This window comes from Spermophilus citellus, assembly GCF_964194105.1.
Source record: "Spermophilus citellus genome assembly, chromosome: 3".
NCBI classification, from domain to species: Eukaryota; Metazoa; Chordata; class Mammalia; order Rodentia; family Sciuridae; genus Spermophilus; species Spermophilus citellus.
The window spans coordinates 69,516,020-69,536,166 of NC_138184.1; positions in this window are offsets into that span (position 1 = coordinate 69,516,020).

The window sequence follows — 20,147 nt, forward strand, 5'->3', positions numbered from 1 at the left end:
AAACGAACGCTTCAACATAGAAGAACGAAATTTGGGGAACCAAGTGGGCTTAGTGTACTGATCATTACCTGAAAGTGTCATCCAGTTTGGGTGAAAAAATAGTTGCTGAGATTTCTGGAGACTCGTAATTTTTGGAAGCTTGGCAACCCCTTTCAATGAAAGGGTTTCTCCCCAGTCACTGCTTAGGGCTACATCAAGAGGAAACAGAACATAGAGATAGAACGTGAAACTGCTTTATTGTGTCAAGTTTCAAGAAGCTAGCACAAACCGTGTTTCATTTAGAGTTCCAAATACATCTATCAGTATAGGAGAAAACAGAGTGAAACGCCAAAATTCAAACTGTTACTGGAAACGAACGCTTCAACATAGAAGAACGAAATTTGGGGATCCAAGTGGGCTTAGTGTACTGATCATTACCTGAAAGTATCATCCAGTTTGGGTGAAAAAATAGTTGCTGAGATTTCTGGAGACTCGTAATTTTTGGAAGCTTGGCAACCCCTTTCAATGAAAGTGTTTCTCCCCAGTCACTGCTTAGGGCTACATCAAGAGGAAAAAGAACATAGAGATAGAACCTGAAACTGCTATATTGTGTCAAGTTTCAAGAAGCTAGCACAAACCGTGTTTGATTTAGAGTTCCAAATACATCTATCAGTATAGGAGAAAACAGAGTGAAACGCCAAAATTCAAACTGTTACTGGAAATGAACGCTTCAACATAGAAGAACGAAATTTGGGGAACCAAGTGGGCTTAGTGTACTGATCATTACCTGAAAGTGTCATCCAGTTTGGGTGAAAAAATAGTTGCTGAGATTTCTGGAGACTCGTAATTTTTGGAAGCTTGGCAACCCCTTTCAATGAAAGTGTTTCTCCCCAGTCACTGCTTAGGGCTACATCAAGAGGAAACAGAACATAGAGATAGAACATGAAACTGCTTTATTGTGTCAAATTTCAAGAAGCTAGCACAAACCGTGTTTGATTTAGAGTTCCAAATACATCTATCAGTATAGGAGAACACAGAGTGAAATGCCAAAATTCAAACTGTTACTGGAAACGAACGCTTCAATATAGAAGAACGAAATTTGGGGAACCAAGTGGGCTTAGTGTACTGATCATTACCTGAAAGTATCATCCAGTTTGGGTGAAAAAATAGTTGCTGAGATTTCTGGAGACTCGTAATTTTTGGAAGCTTGGCAACCCCTTTCAATGAAAGTGTTTCTCCCCAGTCACTGCTGAGGGATACATCAAGAGGAAACAGAACATAGAGATAGAACGTGAAACTGCTTTATTGTGTCAAGTTTCAAGAAGCTAGAACAAACCGTGTTTGATTTAGAGTTCCAAATACATCTATCAGTATAGGAGAAAACAGAGTGAAACGCCAAAATTCAAACTGTTACTGGAAACGAACGCTTCAACATAGAAGAACGAAATTTGGGGAACCAAGTGGGCTTAGTGTACTGATCATTACCTGAATGTGTCATCCAGTTTGGGTGAAAAAATAGTTGCTGAGATTTCTGGAGACTCGTAATATTTGGAAGCTTGGCAACCCCTTGCAATGTAAGTGTTTCTCCCCAGTCACTGCTTAGGGCTACATCAAGAAAAAACAGAACATAGAGATAGAACGTGAAACTGCTTTATTGTGTCAAGTTTCAAGAAGCTAGCACAAACTGTGTTTGATTTAGAGTTCCAAATACATCTATCAGTATAGGAGAAAACAGAGTGAAACGCCAAAATTCAAACTGTTACTGGAAACGAACGCTTCAAAATAGAAGAACGAAATTTGGGGAACCAAGTGGGCTTAGTGTACTGATCATTACCTGAAAGTGTCATCAAGTTTGGGTGAAAAAATAGTTGCTGAGATTTCTGGAGACTCGTAATTTTTTGAAGCTTGGCAACCCCTTTCAATGAAAGTGTTTCTCCCCAGTCACTGCTTAGGGCTACATCAAGAGGAAAAAGAACATAGAGATAGAACCTGAAACTGCTTTATTGTGTCAAGTTTCAAGAAGCTAGCACAAACCGTGTTTGATTTAGAGTTCCAAATACATCTGTCAGTATAGGAGAAAACAGAGTGAAACGCCAAAATTCAAACTGTTACTGGAATCCAACGCTTCAACATAGAAGAACGAAATTTGGGGAACCAAGTGGGCTTACTGTACTGATCATTACCTGAAAGTGTCATCAAGTTTGGGTGAAAAAATAGTTGCTGAGATTTCTGGAGACTCGTAATTTTTGGAAGCTTGGCAACCCCTTTCAATGAAAGTGTTTCTCCCCAGTCACTGCTTAGGGCTACATCAAGAGGAAACAGAACATAGAGATAGAACATGAAACTGCTTTATTGTGTCAAATTTCAAGAAGCTAGCACAAACCGTGTTTGATTTAGAGTTCCAAATACATCTATCAGTATAGGAGAACACAGAGTGAAATGCCAAAATTCAAACTGTTACTGGAAACGGACGCTTCAATATAGAAGAACGAAATTTGGGGAACCAAGTGGGCTTAGTGTACTGATCATTACCTGAAAGTATCATCCAGTTTGGGTGAAAAAATAGTTGCTGAGATTTCTGGAGACTCGTAATTTTTGGAAGCTTGGCAACCCCTTTCAATGAAAGTGTTTCTCCCCAGTCACTGCTGAGGGTTACATCAAGAGGAAACAGAACATAGAGATAGAACGTGAAACTGCTTTATTGTGTCAAGTTTCAAGAAGCTAGAACAAACCGTGTTTGATTTAGAGTTCCAAATACATCTATCAGTATAGGAGAAAACAGAGTGAAACGCCAAAATTCAAACTGTTACTGGAAACGAACGCTTCAACATAGAAGAACGAAATTTGGGGAACCAAGTGGGCTTAGTGTACTGATCATTACCTGAATGTGTCATCCAGTTTGGGTGAAAAAATAGTTGCTGAGATTTCTGGAGACTCGTAATTTTTGGAAGCTTGGCAACCCCTTGCAATGTAAGTGTTTCTCCCCAGTCACTGCTTAGGGCTACATCAAGAAAAAACAGAACATAGAGATAGAACGTGAAACTGCTTTATTGTGTCAAGTTTCAAGAAGCTAGCACAAACCATGTTTGATTTAGAGTCCCAAATACATCTATCAGTATAGGAGAAAACAGAGTGAAACGCCAAAATTCAAACTGTTACTGGAAACGAACGCTTCAAAATAGAAGAACGAAATTTGGGGAACCAAGTGGGCTTAGTGTACTGATCATTACCTGAAAGTGTCATCAAGTTTGGGTGAAAAAATAGTTGCTGAGATTTCTGGAGACTCGTAATTTTTTGAAGCTTGGCAACCCCTTTCAATGAAAGTGTTTCTCCCCAGTCACTGCTTAGGGCTACATCAAGAGGAAAAAGAACATAGAGATAGAACCTGAAACTGCTTTATTGTGTCAAGTTTCAAGAAGCTAGCACAAACCGTGTTTGATTTAGAGTTCCAAATACATCTGTCAGTATAGGAGAAAACAGAGTGAAACGCCAAAATTCAAACTGTTACTGGAATCCAACGCTTCAACATAGAAGAACGAAATTTGGGGAACCAAGTGGGCTTACTGTACTGATCATTACCTGAAAGTGTCATCAAGTTTGGGTGAAAAAATAGTTGCTGAGATTTCTGGAGACTCGTAATTTTTGGAAGCTTGGCAACCCCTTTCAATGAAAGTGTTTCTCCCCAGTCACTGCTTAGGGCTACATCAAGAGGAAACAGAACATAGAGATAGAACGTGAAACTGCTTTATTGTGTCAAGTTTCAAGAAGCTAGCACAAACCGTGTTTGATTTAGAGTTCCAAATACATCTGTCAGTATAGGAGAAAACAGAGTGAAACGCCAAAATTCAAACTGTTACTGGAAACGAACGCTTCAACATAGAAGAACGAAATTTGGGGAACCAAGTGGGCTTAGTGTACTGATCATTACCTGAAAGTATCATCCAGTTTGGGTGAAAAAATAGTTTCTTAGATTTCTGGAGACTCGTAATTTTTGGAAGCTTGGCAACCCCTTTCAATGAAAGTGTTTCTCCCCAGTCACTGCTTAGGGCTACATCAAGAGGAAAAAGAACATAGAGATAGAACGTGAAACTGCTTTATTGTGTCAAGTTTCAAGAAGCTAGCACAAACCGTGTTTGATTTAGAGTTCCAAATACATCTATCAGTATAGGAGAAAACAGAGTGAAACGCCAAAATTCAAACTGTTACTGGAAACCAACGCTTCAACATAGAAGAACGAAATTTGGGGAACCAAGTGGGCTTAGTGTACTGATCATTACCTGAATGTGTCATCCAGTTTGAGTGAAAAAATAGTTGCTGAGATTTCTGGAGACTCGTAATTTTTGGAAGCTTGGCAACCCCTTGCAATGTAAGTGTTTCTCCCCAGTCACTGCTTAGGGCTACATCAAGAGGAAACAGAACATAGAGATAGAACATGAAACTGCGTTATTGTGTCAAGTTTCAAGAAGCTTGCACAAACTGTGTTTGATTTAGAGTTCCAAATACATGTATCAGTATAGGAGAAAACAGAGTGAAACGCCAAAATTCAAACTGTTACTGGAAACGAACGCTTCAACATAGAAGAACGAAATTTGGGGAACCAAGTGGGCTTAGTGTACTGATCATTACCTGAAAGTATCATCCAGTTTGGGTGAAAAAATAGTTGCTGAGATTTCTGGAGACTCGTAATTTTTTGAAGCTTGGCAACCCCTTTCAATGAAAGTGTTTCTCCCCAGTCACTGCTTAGGGCTACATCAAGAGGAAAAAGAACATAGAGATAGAACCTGAAACTGCTTTATTGTGTCAAGTTTCAAGAAGCTAGCACAAACCGTGTTTGATTTAGAGTTCCAAATACATCTGTCAGTATAGGAGAAAACAGAGTGAAACGCCAAAATTCAAACTGTTACTGGAATCCAACGCTTCAACATAGAAGAACGAAATTTGGGGAACCAAGTGGGCTTACTGTACTGATCATTACCTGAAAGTGTCATCAAGTTTGGGTGAAAAAATAGTTGCTGAGATTTCTGGAGACTCGTAATTTTTGGAAGCTTGGCAACCCCTTTCAATGAAAGTGTTTCTCCCCAGTCACTGCTTAGGGCTACATCAAGAGGAAACAGAACATAGAGATAGAACGTGAAACTGCTTTATTGTGTCAAGTTTCAAGAAGCTAGCACAAACCGTGTTTGATTTAGAGTTCCAAATACATCTGTCAGTATAGGAGAAAACAGAGTGAAACGCCAAAATTCAAACTGTTACTGGAAACGAACGCTTCAACATAGAAGAACGAAATTTGGGGAACCAAGTGGGCTTAGTGTACTGATCATTACCTGAAAGTATCATCCAGTTTGGGTGAAAAAATAGTTGCTGAGATTTCTGGAGACTCGTAATTTTTGGAAGCTTGGCAACCCCTTTCAATGAAAGTGTTTCTCCCCAGTCACTGCTTAGGGCTACATCAAGAGGAAAAAGAACATAGAGATAGAACGTGAAACTGCTTTATTGTGTCAAGTTTCAAGAAGCTAGCACAAACCGTGTTTGATTTAGAGTTCCAAATACATCTATCAGTATAGGAGAAAACAGAGTGAAACGCCAAAATTCAAACTGTTACTGGAAACCAACGCTTCAACATAGAAGAACGAAATTTGGGGAACCAAGTGGGCTTAGTGTACTGATCATTACCTGAATGTGTCATCCAGTTTGAGTGAAAAAATAGTTGCTGAGATTTCTGGAGACTCGTAATTTTTGGAAGCTTGGCAACCCCTTGCAATGTAAGTGTTTCTCCCCAGTCACTGCTTAGGGCTACATCAAGAGGAAACAGAACATAGAGATAGAACATGAAACTGCGTTATTGTGTCAAGTTTCAAGAAGCTTGCACAAACTGTGTTTGATTTAGAGTTCCAAATACATGTATCAGTATAGGAGAAAACAGAGTGAAACGCCAAAATTCAAACTGTTACTGGAAACGAACGCTTCAACATAGAAGAACGAAATTTGGGGAACCAAGTGGGCTTAGTGTACTGATCATTACCTGAAAGTATCATCCAGTTTGGGTGAAAAAATAGTTGCTGAGATTTCTGGAGAGTCGTAATTTTTGGAAGATTAGCAACCCCTTTCAATGAAAGTGTTTCTCCACAGTCACTGCTTAGGGCTACATCAAGAGGAAAAAGAACATAGAGATAGAACTTGAAACTGCTTTATTGTGTCAAGTTTCAAGAAGCTAGCACAAACCGTGTTTGATTTAGAGTTCCAAATACATCTATCAGTATAGGAGAAAACAGAGTGAAACGCCAAAATTCAAACTGTTACTGGAAACGAACGCTTCAACATAGAAGAACGAAATTTGGGGAACCAAGTGGGCTTAGTGTACTGATCATTACCTGAAAGTATCATCCAGTTTGGGTGAAAAAATAGTTGCTGAGATTTCTGGAGACTCGTAAATTTTGGAAGCTTGGCAACCCCTTGCAATGAAAGTGTTCCTCCCCAGTCACTGCTTAGGGCTACATCAAGAGGAAACAGAACATAGAGATGGAACGTGAAACTGCTTTATTGTGTGAAGTTTCAAGAAGCTAGCACAAACCGTGTTTGATTTAGAGTTCCAAATACATCTATCAGTATAGGAGAAAACAGAGTGAAACGCCAAAATTCAAACTGTTACTGGAAAAGAACGCTTCAACATAGAAGAACGAAATTTGGGGAACCAAGTGGGCTTAGTGTACTGATCATTACCTGAAAGTATCATCCAGTTTGGGTGAAAAAATAGTTGCTGAGATTTCTGGAGACTCGTAATTTTTGGAAGCTTGGCAACCCCTTTCAATGAAAGTGTTTCTCCCCAGTCACTGCTTAGGGCTACATCAAGAGGAAAAAGAACATAGAGATAGAACATGAAACTGCTTTATTGTGTCAAGTTTCAAGAAGCTAGCACAAACCATGTTTGATTTAGAGTTCCAAATACATCTATCAGTATAGGAGAAAACAGAGTGAAACGCCAAAATTCAAACTGTTACTGGAAACGGACGCTTTAACATAGAAGAACGAAATTTGGGGAACCAAGTGGGCTTAGTGTACTGATCATTACCTGAAAGTGTCATGCAGTTTGGGTGAAAAAATAGTTGCTGAGATTTCTGGAGACTCGTAATTTTTGGAAGCTTGGCAACCCCTTTCAATGAAAGTGTTTCTCCCCAGTCACTGCTTAGGGCTACATCAAGAGGAAACAGAACATAGAGATAGAACGTGAAACTGCTTTATTGTGTCAAGTTTCAAGAAGCTAGCACAAACCGTGTTTGATTTAGAGTTCCAAATACATCTGTCAGTATAGGAGAAAACAGAGTGAAACGCCAAAATTCAAACTGTTACTGGAAACGAACGCTTCAACATAGAAGAACGAAATTTGGGGAACCAAGTGGGCTTAGTGTACTGATCATTACCTGAAAGTATCATCCAGTTTGGGTGAAAAAATAGTTGCTGAGATTTCTGGAGACTCGTAATTTTTGGAAGCTTGGCAACCCCTTTCAATGAAAGTGTTTCTCCCCAGTCACTGCTTAGGGCTACATCAAGAGGAAAAAGAACATAGAGATAGAACGTGAAACTGCTTTATTGTGTCAAGTTTCAAGAAGCTAGCACAAACCGTGTTTGATTTAGAGTTCCAAATACATCTATCAGTATAGGAGAAAACAGAGTGAAACGCCAAAATTCAAACTGTTACTGGAAACCAACGCTTCAACATAGAAGAACGAAATTTGGGGAACCAAGTGGGCTTAGTGTACTGATCATTACCTGAATGTGTCATCCAGTTTGAGTGAAAAAATAGTTGCTGAGATTTCTGGAGACTCGTAATTTTTGGAAGCTTGGCAACCCCTTGCAATGTAAGTGTTTCTCCCCAGTCACTGCTTAGGGCTACATCAAGAGGAAACAGAACATAGAGATAGAACATGAAACTGCGTTATTGTGTCAAGTTTCAAGAAGCTTGCACAAACTGTGTTTGATTTAGAGTTCCAAATACATGTATCAGTATAGGAGAAAACAGAGTGAAACGCCAAAATTCAAACTGTTACTGGAAACGAACGCTTCAACATAGAAGAACGAAATTTGGGGAACCAAGTGGGCTTAGTGTACTGATCATTACCTGAAAGTATCATCCAGTTTGGGTGAAAAAATAGTTGCTGAGATTTCTGGAGAGTCGTAATTTTTGGAAGATTAGCAACCCCTTTCAATGAAAGTGTTTCTCCACAGTCACTGCTTAGGGCTACATCAAGAGGAAAAAGAACATAGAGATAGAACTTGAAACTGCTTTATTGTGTCAAGTTTCAAGAAGCTAGCACAAACCGTGTTTGATTTAGAGTTCCAAATACATCTATCAGTATAGGAGAAAACAGAGTGAAACGCCAAAATTCAAACTGTTACTGGAAACGAACGCTTCAACATAGAAGAACGAAATTTGGGGAACCAAGTGGGCTTAGTGTACTGATCATTACCTGAAAGTATCATCCAGTTTGGGTGAAAAAATAGTTGCTGAGATTTCTGGAGACTCGTAAATTTTGGAAGCTTGGCAACCCCTTGCAATGAAAGTGTTCCTCCCCAGTCACTGCTTAGGGCTACATCAAGAGGAAACAGAACATAGAGATGGAACGTGAAACTGCTTTATTGTGTGAAGTTTCAAGAAGCTAGCACAAACCGTGTTTGATTTAGAGTTCCAAATACATCTATCAGTATAGGAGAAAACAGAGTGAAACGCCAAAATTCAAACTGTTACTGGAAAAGAACGCTTCAACATAGAAGAACGAAATTTGGGGAACCAAGTGGGCTTAGTGTACTGATCATTACCTGAAAGTATCATCCAGTTTGGGTGAAAAAATAGTTGCTGAGATTTCTGGAGACTCGTAATTTTTGGAAGCTTGGCAACCCCTTTCAATGAAAGTGTTTCTCCCCAGTCACTGCTTAGGGCTACATCAAGAGGAAAAAGAACATAGAGATAGAACATGAAACTGCTTTATTGTGTCAAGTTTCAAGAAGCTAGCACAAACCATGTTTGATTTAGAGTTCCAAATACATCTATCAGTATAGGAGAAAACAGAGTGAAACGCCAAAATTCAAACTGTTACTGGAAACGGACGCTTTAACATAGAAGAACGAAATTTGGGGAACCAAGTGGGCTTAGTGTACTGATCATTACCTGAAAGTGTCATGCAGTTTGGGTGAAAAAATAGTTGCTGAGATTTCTGGAGACTCGTAATTTTTGGAAGCTTGGCAACCCCTTTCAATGAAAGTGTTTCTCCCCAGTCACTGCTTAGGGCTACATAAAGAGGAAACAGAACATAGAGATAGAACCTAAAACTGCTTTATTGTGTCAAGTTTCAAGAAGCTAGCAGAAACCGTGTTTGATTTAGAGTTCCAAATACATCTATCAGTATAGGAGAAAACAGAGTGAAACGCCAATATTCAAACTGTTACTGGAAACGAACGCTTCAAAATAGAAGAACGAAATTTGGGGAACCAAGTGGGCTTAGTGTACTGATCATTACCTGAAAGTGTCATCAAGTTTGGGTGAAAAAATAGTTGCTGAGATTTCTGGAGACTCGTAATTTTTGGAAGCTTGGCAACCCCTTTCAATGAAAGTGTTTCTCCCCAGTCACTGCTTAGGGCTACATCAAGAGGAAAAAGAACATAGAGATAGAACCTGAAACTGCTTTATTGTGTCAAGTTTCAAGAAGCTAGCACAAACCGTGTTTGATTTAGAGTTCCAAATACATCTGTCAGTATAGGAGAAAACAGAGTGAAACGCCAAAATTCAAACTGTTACTGGAAACGAACGCTTCAACATAGAAGAACGAAATTTGGGGAACCAAGTGGGCTTAGTGTACTGATCATTACCTGAAAGTATCATCCAGTTTGGGTGAAAAAATAGTTGCTGAGATTTCTGGAGACTCGTAAATTTTGGAAGCTTGGCAACCCCTTGCAATGAAAGTGTTTCTCCCCATTCACTGCTTAGGGCTACATCAAGAGGAAACAGAACATAGAGATAGAACGTGAAACTGCTTTATTGTGTCAAGTTTCAAGAAGCTAGCACAAACCGTGTTTGATTTAGAGTTCCAAATACGTCTATCAGTATAGGAGAAAACAGAGTTAAACGCCAAAATTCAAACTGTTACTGGAAACGAACGCTTCAACATAGAAGAACGAAATTTGGGGAACCAAGTGGGCTTAGTGTACTGATCATTACCTGAAAGTATCATCCAGTTTGGGTGAAAAAATAGTTGCTGAGATTTCTGGAGACTCGTAAATTTTGGAAGCTTGGCAACCCCTTGCAATGAAAGTGTTTCTCCCCAGTCACTGCTTAGGGCTACATCAAGAGGAAACAGAACATAGAGATAGAACGTGAAACTGCTTTATTGTGTCAAGTTTCAAGAAGCTAGCACAAACCGTGTTTGATTTAGAGTTCCAAATACATCTATCAGTATAGGAGAAAACAGAGTGAAACGCCAAAATTCAAACTGTTACTGGAAACGAACGCTTCAACATAGAAGAACGAAATTTGGGGAACCAAGTGGGCTTAGTGTACTGATCATTACCTGAAAGTGTCATCCAGTTTGGGTGAAAAAATAGTTGCTGAGATTTCTGGAGACTCGTAAATTTTGGAAGCTTGGCAACCCCTTTCAATGAAAGTGTTTCTCCCCAGTCACTGCTGAGGGTTACATCAAGAGTAAACAGAACATAGAGATAGAACGTGAAACTGCTTTATTGTGTCAAGTTTCAAGAAGCTAGCACAAACCGTGTTTGATTTAGAGTTCCAAATACGTCTATCAGTATAGGAGAAAACAGAGTGAAACGCCAAAATTCAAACTGCTACTGGAAACGAACGCTTCAACATAGAAGAACGAAATTTGGGGAACCAAGTGGGCTTAGTGTACTGATCATTAGCTGAAAGTGTCATCCAGTTTGGGTGAAAAAATAGTTGGTAAGATTTCTGGAGACTCGTAATTTTTGGAAGCTTGGCAACCCCTTTCAATGAAAGTGTTTCTCCCCAGTCACTGCTTAGGGCTACATCAAGAGGAAAAAGAACATAGAGATAGAACCTGAAACTGCTTTATTGTGTCAAGTTTCAAGAAGCTAGCACAAACCATGTTTGATTTAGAGTTCCAAATACATCTATCATTATAGGAGAAAACAGAGTGAAACGCCAAAATTCAAACTGTTACTGGAAACGGACGCTTCAACATAGAAGAACAAAATTTGGGGAACCAAGTGGGCTTAGTGTACTGATCATTACCTGAAAGTGTCATCCAGTTTGGGTGAAAAAATAGTTGCTGAGATTTCTGGAGACTCGTAAATTTTGGAAGCTTGGCAACCCCTTTCAATGAAAGTGTTTCTCCCCAGTCACTGCTTAGGGCTACATCAAGAGGAAACAGAACATAGAGATAGAACGTGAAACTGCTTTATTGTGTCAAGTTTCAAGAAGCTAGCACAAACCGTGTTTGATTTAGAGTTCCAAATACATCTATCAGTATAGGAGAAAACAGAGTGAAACGCCAAAATTCAAACTGTTACTGGAAACGGACGCTTCAACATAGAAGAACGAAATTTGGGGAACCAAGTGGGCTTAGTGTACTGATCATTACCTGAAAGTGTCATCCAGTTTGGGTGAAAAAATAGTTGCTGAGATTTCTGGAGACTCGTAATTTTTGGAAGCTTGGCAACCCCTTTCAATGAAAGTGTTTCTCCCCAGTCACTGCTGAGGGTTACATCAAGAGGAAACAGAACATAGAGATAGAACATGAAACTGCTTTATTGTGTCAAGTTTCAAGAAGCTAGCACAAACCGTGTTTGATTTAGAGTTCCAAATACATCTATCAGTATAGGAGAAAACAGAGTGAAACGCCAAAATTCAAACTGTTACTGGAAACCAACGCTTCAACATAGAAGAACGAAATTTGGGGAACCAAGTGGGCTTAGTGTACTGATCATTACCTGAAAGTGGCATCAAGTTTGGGTGAAAAAATAGTTGCTGAGATTTCTGGAGACTCGTAATTTTTGGAAGCTTGGCAACCCCTTTCAATGAAAGTGTTTCTCCCCAGTCACTGCTTAGGGCTACATCAAGAGGAAAAAGAACATAGAGATAGAACCTGAAACTGCTTTATTGTGTCAAGTTTCAAGAAGCTAGCACAAACCATGTTTGATTTAGAGTTCCAAATACATCTATCAGTATAGGAGAAAACAGAGTGAAACGCCAAAATTCAAACTGTTACTGTAAACGGACGCTTCAACATAGAAGAACGAAATTTGGGGAACCAAGTGGGCTTAGTGTACTGATCATTTCCTGAAAGTGTCATCCAGTTTGGGTGAAAAAATAGTTGCTGAGATTTCTGGAGACTCGTAATTTTTGGAAGCTAGGCAACCCCTTTCAATGAAAGTGTTTCTCCCCAGTCACTGCTTAGGGCTACATCAAGAGGAAACAGAACATAGAGATAGAACGTGAAACTGCTTTATTGTGTCAAGTTTCAAGAAGCTAGCAGAAACCGTGTTTGATTTAGAGTTCCAAATACACCTATCAGTATAGGAGAAAACAGAGTGAAACGCCAAAATTCAAACTGTTACTGGAAACGGACGCTTCAACATAGAAGAACGAAATTTGGGGAACCAAGTGGGCTTAGTGTACTGATCATTACCTGAAAGTGTCATCCAGTTTGGGTGAAAAAATAGTTGCTGAGATTTCTGGAGACTCGTAATTTTTGGAAGCTTGGCAACCCCTTTCAATGAAAGTGTTTCTCCCCAGTCACTGCTTAGGGCTACATCAAGAGGAAACAGAACATAGAAATAGAACCTGAAACTGCTTTATTGTGTCAAGTTTCAAGAAGCTAGCAGAAACCGTGTTTGATTTAGAGTTCCAAATACATCTATCAGTATAGGAGAAAACAGAGTGAAACGCCAAAATTCATACTGTTACTGGAAACGGACGCTTCAACATAGAAGAATGAAATTTGGGGAACCAAGTGGGCTTAGTGTACTGATCATTACCTGAAAGTGTCATCCAGTTTGGGTGAAAAAATAGTTGCTGAGATTTCTGGAGACTCGTAAATTTTGGAAGCTTGGCAACCCCTTTCAATGAAAGTGTTTCTCCCCAGTCACTGCTTAGGGCTACATCAAGAGGAAACAGAACATAGAGATAGAACCTGAAACTGCTTTATTGTGTCAAGTTTCAAGAAGCTAGCACAAACCGTGTTTGATTTAGAGTTCCAAATACATCTATCAGTATAGGAGAAAACACAGTGAAACGCCAAAATTCAAACTGTTACTGGAAACGAACGCGTCAACATAGAAGAACGAAATTTGGGGAACCAAGTGGGCTTAGTGTACTGATCATTACCTGAAAGTATCATCCAGTTTGGGTGAAAAAATAGTTGCTGAGATTTCTGGAGACTCGTAATTTTTGGAAGCTTGGCAACCCCTTTCAATGAAAGTGTTTCTCCCCAGTCACTGCTTAGGGCTACATCAAGAGGAAAAAGAACATAGAGATAGAACCTGAAACTGCTTTATTGTGTCAAGTTTCAAGAAGCTAGCACAAACCGTGTTTGATTTAGAGTTCCAAATACATCTATCAGTATAGGAGAAAACAGAGTGAAACGCCAAAATTCAAACTGTTACTGGAAACGAACGCGTCAATATAGAAGAACGAAATTTGGGGAACCAAGTGGGCTTAGTGTACTGATCATTACCTGAAATTATCATCCAGTTTGGGTGAAAAAATAGTTGCTGAGATTTCTGGAGACTCGTAATTTTTGGAAGCTTGGCAACCCCTTTCAATGAAAGTGTTCCTCCCCAGTCACTGCTTAGGGCTACATCAAGAGGAAACAGAACATAGAGATAGAACGTGAAACTGCTTTATTGTGTCAAGTTTCAAGAAGCTAGCACAAACCGTGTTTGATTTAGAGTTCCAAATACATCTATCAGTATAGGAGAAAACAGAGTGAAACGCCAAAATTCAAACTGTTACTGGAAACGAACGCTTCAACATAGAAGAACGAAATTTGGGGATCCAAGTGGGCTTAGTGTACTGATCATTACCTGAAAGTATCATCCAGTTTGGGTGAAAAAATAGTTGCTGATATTTCTGGAGACTCGTAATTTTTGGAAGCTTGGCAACCCCTTTCAATGTAAGTGTTTCTCCCCAGTCACTGCTTAGGGCTACATCAAGAGGAAAAAGAACATAGAGATAGAACGTGAAACTGCTTTATTGTGTCAAATTTCAAGAAGCTAGCACAAACCGTGTTTGATTTAGAGTTCCAAATACATCTATCAGTATAGGAGAAAACAGAGTGAAACGCCAAAATTCAAACTGTTACTGGAAACGAATGCTTCAACATAGAAGAACGAAATTAGGGGAACCAAGTGGGCTTAGTGTACTGATCATTACCTGAAAGTGTCATCCAGTTTGGGTGAAAAAATATTTGCTGAGATTTCTGGAGACTCGTAATTTTTGGAAGCTTGGCAACCGCTTTCAATGAAAGTGTTTCTCCCCAGTCACTGCTTAGGGCTACATCAAGAGGAAACAGAACATAGAGATAGAACGTGAAACTGCTTATTGTGTCAAGTTTCAAGAAGCTAGCACAAACCATGTTTGATTTAGAGTTCCAAATACTTCTATCAGTATAGGAGAAAACAGAGTGAAACGCCAAAATTCAAACTGTTACTGGAAACGAACGCTTCAAAATAGAAGAACGAAATTTGGGGAACCAAGTGGGCTTAGTGTACTGATCATTACCTGAAAGTGTCATCCAGTTTGGTTGAAAAAATAGTTGCTGAGATTTCTGGAGACTCGTAATTTTTGGAAGCTTGGCAACCCCTTTCAATGAAAGTGTTTCTCCCCAGTCACTGCTTAGGGCTACATCAAGAGGAAACAGAACATAGAGATAGAACCTGAAACTGCTTTATTGTGTCAAGTTTCAAGAAGCTAGCACAAACCATGTTTGATTTAGAGTCCCAAATACATCTATCAGTATAGGAGAAAACAGAGTGAAACGCCAAAATTCAAACTGTTACTGGAAACGGACGCTTCAACATAGAAGAACGAAATTTGGGGAACCAAGTGGGCTTAGTGTACTGATCATTACCTGAAAGTGTCATCCAGTTTGGGTGAAAAAATAGTTGCTGAGATTTCTGGAGACTCGTAATTTTTGGAAGCTTGGCAACCCCTTTCAATGAAAGTGTTTCTCCCCAGTCACTGCTTAGGGCTACATCAAGAGGAAACAGAACATAGAGATAGAACATGAAACTGCTTTATTGTGTCAAATTTCAAGAAGCTAGCACAAACCGTGTTTGATTTAGAGTTCCAAATACATCTATCAGTATAGGAGAAAACAGAGTGAAACGCCAAAATTCAAACTGTTACTGGAAACGAACGCTTCAATATAGAAGAACGAAATTTGGGGAACCAAGTGGGCTTAGTGTACTGATCATTACCTGAAAGTATCATCCAGTTTGGGTGAAAAAATAGTTGCTGAGATTTCTGGAGACTCGTAATTTTTGGAAGCTTGGCAACCCCTTTCAATGAAAGTGTTTCTCCCCAGTCACTGCTGAGTGTTACATCAAGAGGAAACAGAACATAGAGATAGAACGTGAATCTGCTTTATTGTGTCAAGTTTCAAGAAGCTAGCACAAACCGTGTTTGATTTAGAGTTCCAAATACATCTATCAGTATAGGAGAAAACAGAGTGAAACGCCAAAATTCAAACTGTTACTGGAAACGAACGCTTCAACATAGAAGAACGAAATTTGGGGAACCAAGTGGGCTTAGTGTACTGATCATTACCTGAAAGTGTCATCAAGTTTGGGTGAAAAAATAGTTGCTGAGATTTCTGGAGACTCGTAATTTTTGGAAGCTTGGCAACCCCTTTCAATGAAAGTGTTTCTCCCCAGTCACTGCTTAGGGCTACATCAAGAGGAAAAAGAACATAGAGATAGAACCTGAAACTGCTTTATTGTGTCAAGTTTCAAGAAGCTAGCACAAACCATGTTTGATTTAGAGTTCCAAATACATCTATCAGTATAGGAGAAAACAGAGTGAAACGCCAAAATTCAAACTGTTACTGGAAACGGACGCTTCAACATAGAAGAACGAAATTTGGGGAACCAAGTGGGCTTAGTGTACTGATCATTACCTGAAAGTGTCATCAAGTTTGGGTGAAAAAATAGTTGCTGAGATTTCTGGAGACTCGTAATTTTTGGAAGCTTGGCAACCCCTTTCAATGAAAGTGTTTCTCCCCAGTCACCGCTTAGGGCTACATCAAGAGGAAACAGAACATAGAGATAGAACGTGAAACTGCTTTATTGTGTCAAGTTTCAAGAAGCTAGCAGAAACCGTGTTTGATTTAGAGTTCCAAATACATCTATCAGTATAGGAGTAAACAGAGTGAAACGCCAAAATTCAAACTGTTACTGGAAACGAACGCTTCAACATAGAAGAACGAAATTTGGGGAACCAAGTGGGCTTAGTGTACTGATCATTACCTGAAAGTGTCATCAAGTTTGGGTGAAAAAATAGTTGCTGAGATTTCTGGAGACTCGTAATTTTTGGAAGCTTGGCAACCCCTTTCAATGAAAGTGTTTCTCCCCAGTCACTGCTGAGGGTTACATCAAGAGGAAACAGAACATAGAGATAGAACGTGAAACTGCTTTATTGTGTCAAGTTTCAAGAAGCTAGCACAAACCGTGTTTGATTTAGAGTTCCAAATACATCTATCAGTATAGGAGAAAACAGAGTGAAACGCCAAAATTCAAACTGTTACTGGAAACGAACGCTTCAACATAGAAGAACGAAATTTGGGGAACCAAGTGGGCTTAGTGTGCTGATCATTACCTGAAAGTGTCATCCAGTTTGGGTGAAAAAATAGTTGCTGAGATTTCTGGAGACTCGTAATTTTTGGAAGCTTGGCAACCCCTTTCAATTAAAGTGTTTCTCCCCAGTCACTGCTTAGGGCTACATCAAGAGGAAACAGAACATAGAGATAGAACGTGAAACTGCTTTATTGTGTCAAGTTTCAAGAAGCTAGCACAAACCGTGTTTGATTTAGTGTTCCAAATACATCTATCAGTATAGGAGAAAACAGAGTGAAACGCCAAAATTCAAACTGTTACTGGAAACGAACGCTTCAAAATAGAAGAACGAAATTTGGGGAACCAAGTGGGCTTAGTGTACTGATCATTACCTGAAAGTGTCATCAAGTTTGGGTGAAAAAATAGTTGCTGAGATTTCTGGAGACTCGTAATTTTTGGAAGCTTGGCAACCCCTTTCAATGAAAGTGTTTCTCCCCAGTCACTGCTTAGGGCTACATCAAGAGGAAAAGAACATAGAGATAGAAGCTGAAACTGCTTTATTGTGTCAAGTTTCTAGAAGCTAGCACAAACCATGTTTGATTTAGAGTCCCAAATACATCTATCAGTATAGGAGAAAACAGAGTGAAACGCCAAAATTCAAACTGTTACTGGAAACGGACGCTTCAACATAGAAGAACGAAATTTGGGGAACCAAGTGGGCTTAGTGTACTGATCATTACCTGAAAGTGTCATCCAGTTTGGGTTAAAAAATAGTTGCTGAGATTTCTGGAGACTCGTAATTTTTGGAAGCTTGGCAACCCCTTTCAATGAAAGTGTTTCTCCCCAGTCACTGCTTAGGGCTACATCAAGAGGAAACAGAACATAGAGATAGAACATGAAACTGCTTTATTGTGTCAAATTTCAAGAAGCTAGCACAAACCGTGTTTGATTTAGAGTTCCAAATACATCTATCAGTATAGGAGAAAACAGAGTGAAACGCCAAAATTCAAACTGTTACTGGAAACGAACGCTTCAAAATAGAAGAATGAAATTTGGGGAACCAAGTGGGCTTAGTGTACTGATCATTACCTGAAAGTATCATCCAGTTTGGGTGAAAAAATAGTTGCTGAGATTTCTGGAGACTCGTAATTTTTGGAAGCTTGGCAACCCCTTTCAATGAAAGTGTTTCTCCCCAGTCACTGCTTAGGGCTACCTGAAGAGGAAACAGAACATAGAGATAGAACATGAAACTGCTTTATTGTGTCAAGTTTCAAGAAGCTAGCACAAACCGTGTTTGATTTAGAGTTCCAAATACATCTATCAGTATAGGAGAAAACAGAGTGAAACGCCAAAATTCAAACTGTTACTGGAAACGAACGCTTCAACATAGAAGAACGAAATTTGGGGAACCAAGTGGGCTTAGTGTACTGATCATTACCTGAATGTGTCATCCAGTTTGGGTGAAAAAATAGTTGCTGAGATTTCTGGAGACTCGTAATTTTTGGAAGCTTGGCAACCGCTTTCAATGAAAGTGTTTCTCCCCAGTCACTGCTTAGGGCTACATCAAGAGGAAACAGAACATAGAGATAGAACGTGAAACTGCTTTATTGTGTCAAGTTTCAAGAAGCTAGCACAAAACGTGTTTGATTTAGAGTTCCAAATACTTCTATCTGTATAGGAGAAAACAGAGTGAAACGCCAAAATTCAAACTGTGACTGGAAACGAACGCTTCAAAATAGAAGAACGAAATTTGGGGAACCAAGTGGGCTTAGTGTACTGATCATTACCTGAAAGTGTCATCCAGTTTGGGTGAAAAAATAGTTGCTGAGATTTCTGGAGATTCGTAATTTTTGGAAGCTTGGCAACCCCTTTCAATGAAAGTGTTTCTCCCCAGTCACTGCTTAGGGCTACATCCAGAGGAAAAAGATCATAGAGATAGAACCTGAAACTGCTATATTGTGTCAAGTTTCAAGAAGCTAGCACAAACCGTGTTTGATTTAGAGTTCCAAATACATCTATCAGTATAGGAGAAAACAGAGTGAAACGCCAAAATTCAAACTGTTACTGGAAACGAACGCTTCAACATAGAAGAACGAAATTTGGGGAACCAAGTGGGCTTAGTGTACTGATCATTACCTGAAAGTGTCATCAAGTTTGGGTGAAAAAATAGTTGCTGAGATTTCTGGAGACTCGTAATTTTTGGAAGCTTGGCAACCCCTTTCAATGAAAGTGTTTCTCCCCAGTCACTGCTTAGGGCGACATCAAGAGGAAACAGAACATAGAGATAGAACGTGAAACTGCTTTATTGTGTCAAGTTTCAAGAAGCTAGCACAAACCGTGTTTGATTTAGAGTTCCAAATATATCTATCAGTATAGGAGAAAACAGAGTGAAACGCCAAAATTCAAACTGTTACTGGAAACGAACGCTTCAACATAGAAGAACGAAATTTGGGGAACCAAGTGGGCTTAGTGTACTGATCATTACCTGAATGTGTCATCCAGTTTGGGTGAAAAAATAGTTGCTGAGATTTCTGGAGACTCGTAATTTTTGGAAGCTTGGCAACCCCTTGCAATTTAAGTGTTTCTCCCCAGTCACTGCTTAGGGCTACATCAAGAGGAAACAGAACACAGAGATAGAACGTGAAACTGCTTTATTGTGTCAAGTTTCAAGAAGCTAGCACAAACTGTGTTTGATTTAGAGTTCCAAATACATCTATCAGTATAGGAGAAAACAGAGTGAAACGCCAAAATTCAAACTGTTACTGGAAACGAACGCTTCAACATAGAAGAACGAAATTTGGGGAACCAAGTGGGCTTAGTGTACTGATCATTACCTGAAAGTGTCATCCAGTTTGGGTGAAAAAATAGTTGCTGAGATTTCTGGAGACTCGTAATTTTTGGAAGCTTGGCAACCGCTTTCAATGAAAGTGTTTCTCCCCAGTCACTGCTTAGGGCTACATCAAGAGGAAACAGAACCTAGAGATAGAACGTGAAACTGCTTTATTGTGTCAAGTTTCAAGAAGCTAGCACAAACCATGTTTGATTTAGAGTTCCAAATACTTCTATCAGTATAGGAGAAAACAGAGTGAAACGCCAAAATTCAAACTGTTACTGGAAACGAACGCTTCAAAATAGAAGAACGAAATTTGGGGAACCAAGTGGGCTTAGTGTACTGATCATTACCTGAAAGTGTCATCCAGTTTGGTTGAAAAAATAGTTGCTGAGATTTCTGGAGACTCGTAATTTTTGGAAGCTTGGCAACCCCTTTCAATGAAAGTGTTTCTCCCCAGTCACTGCTTAGGGCTACATCAAGAGGAAACAGAACATAGAGATAGAACCTGAAACTGCTTTATTGTGTCAAGTTTCAAGAA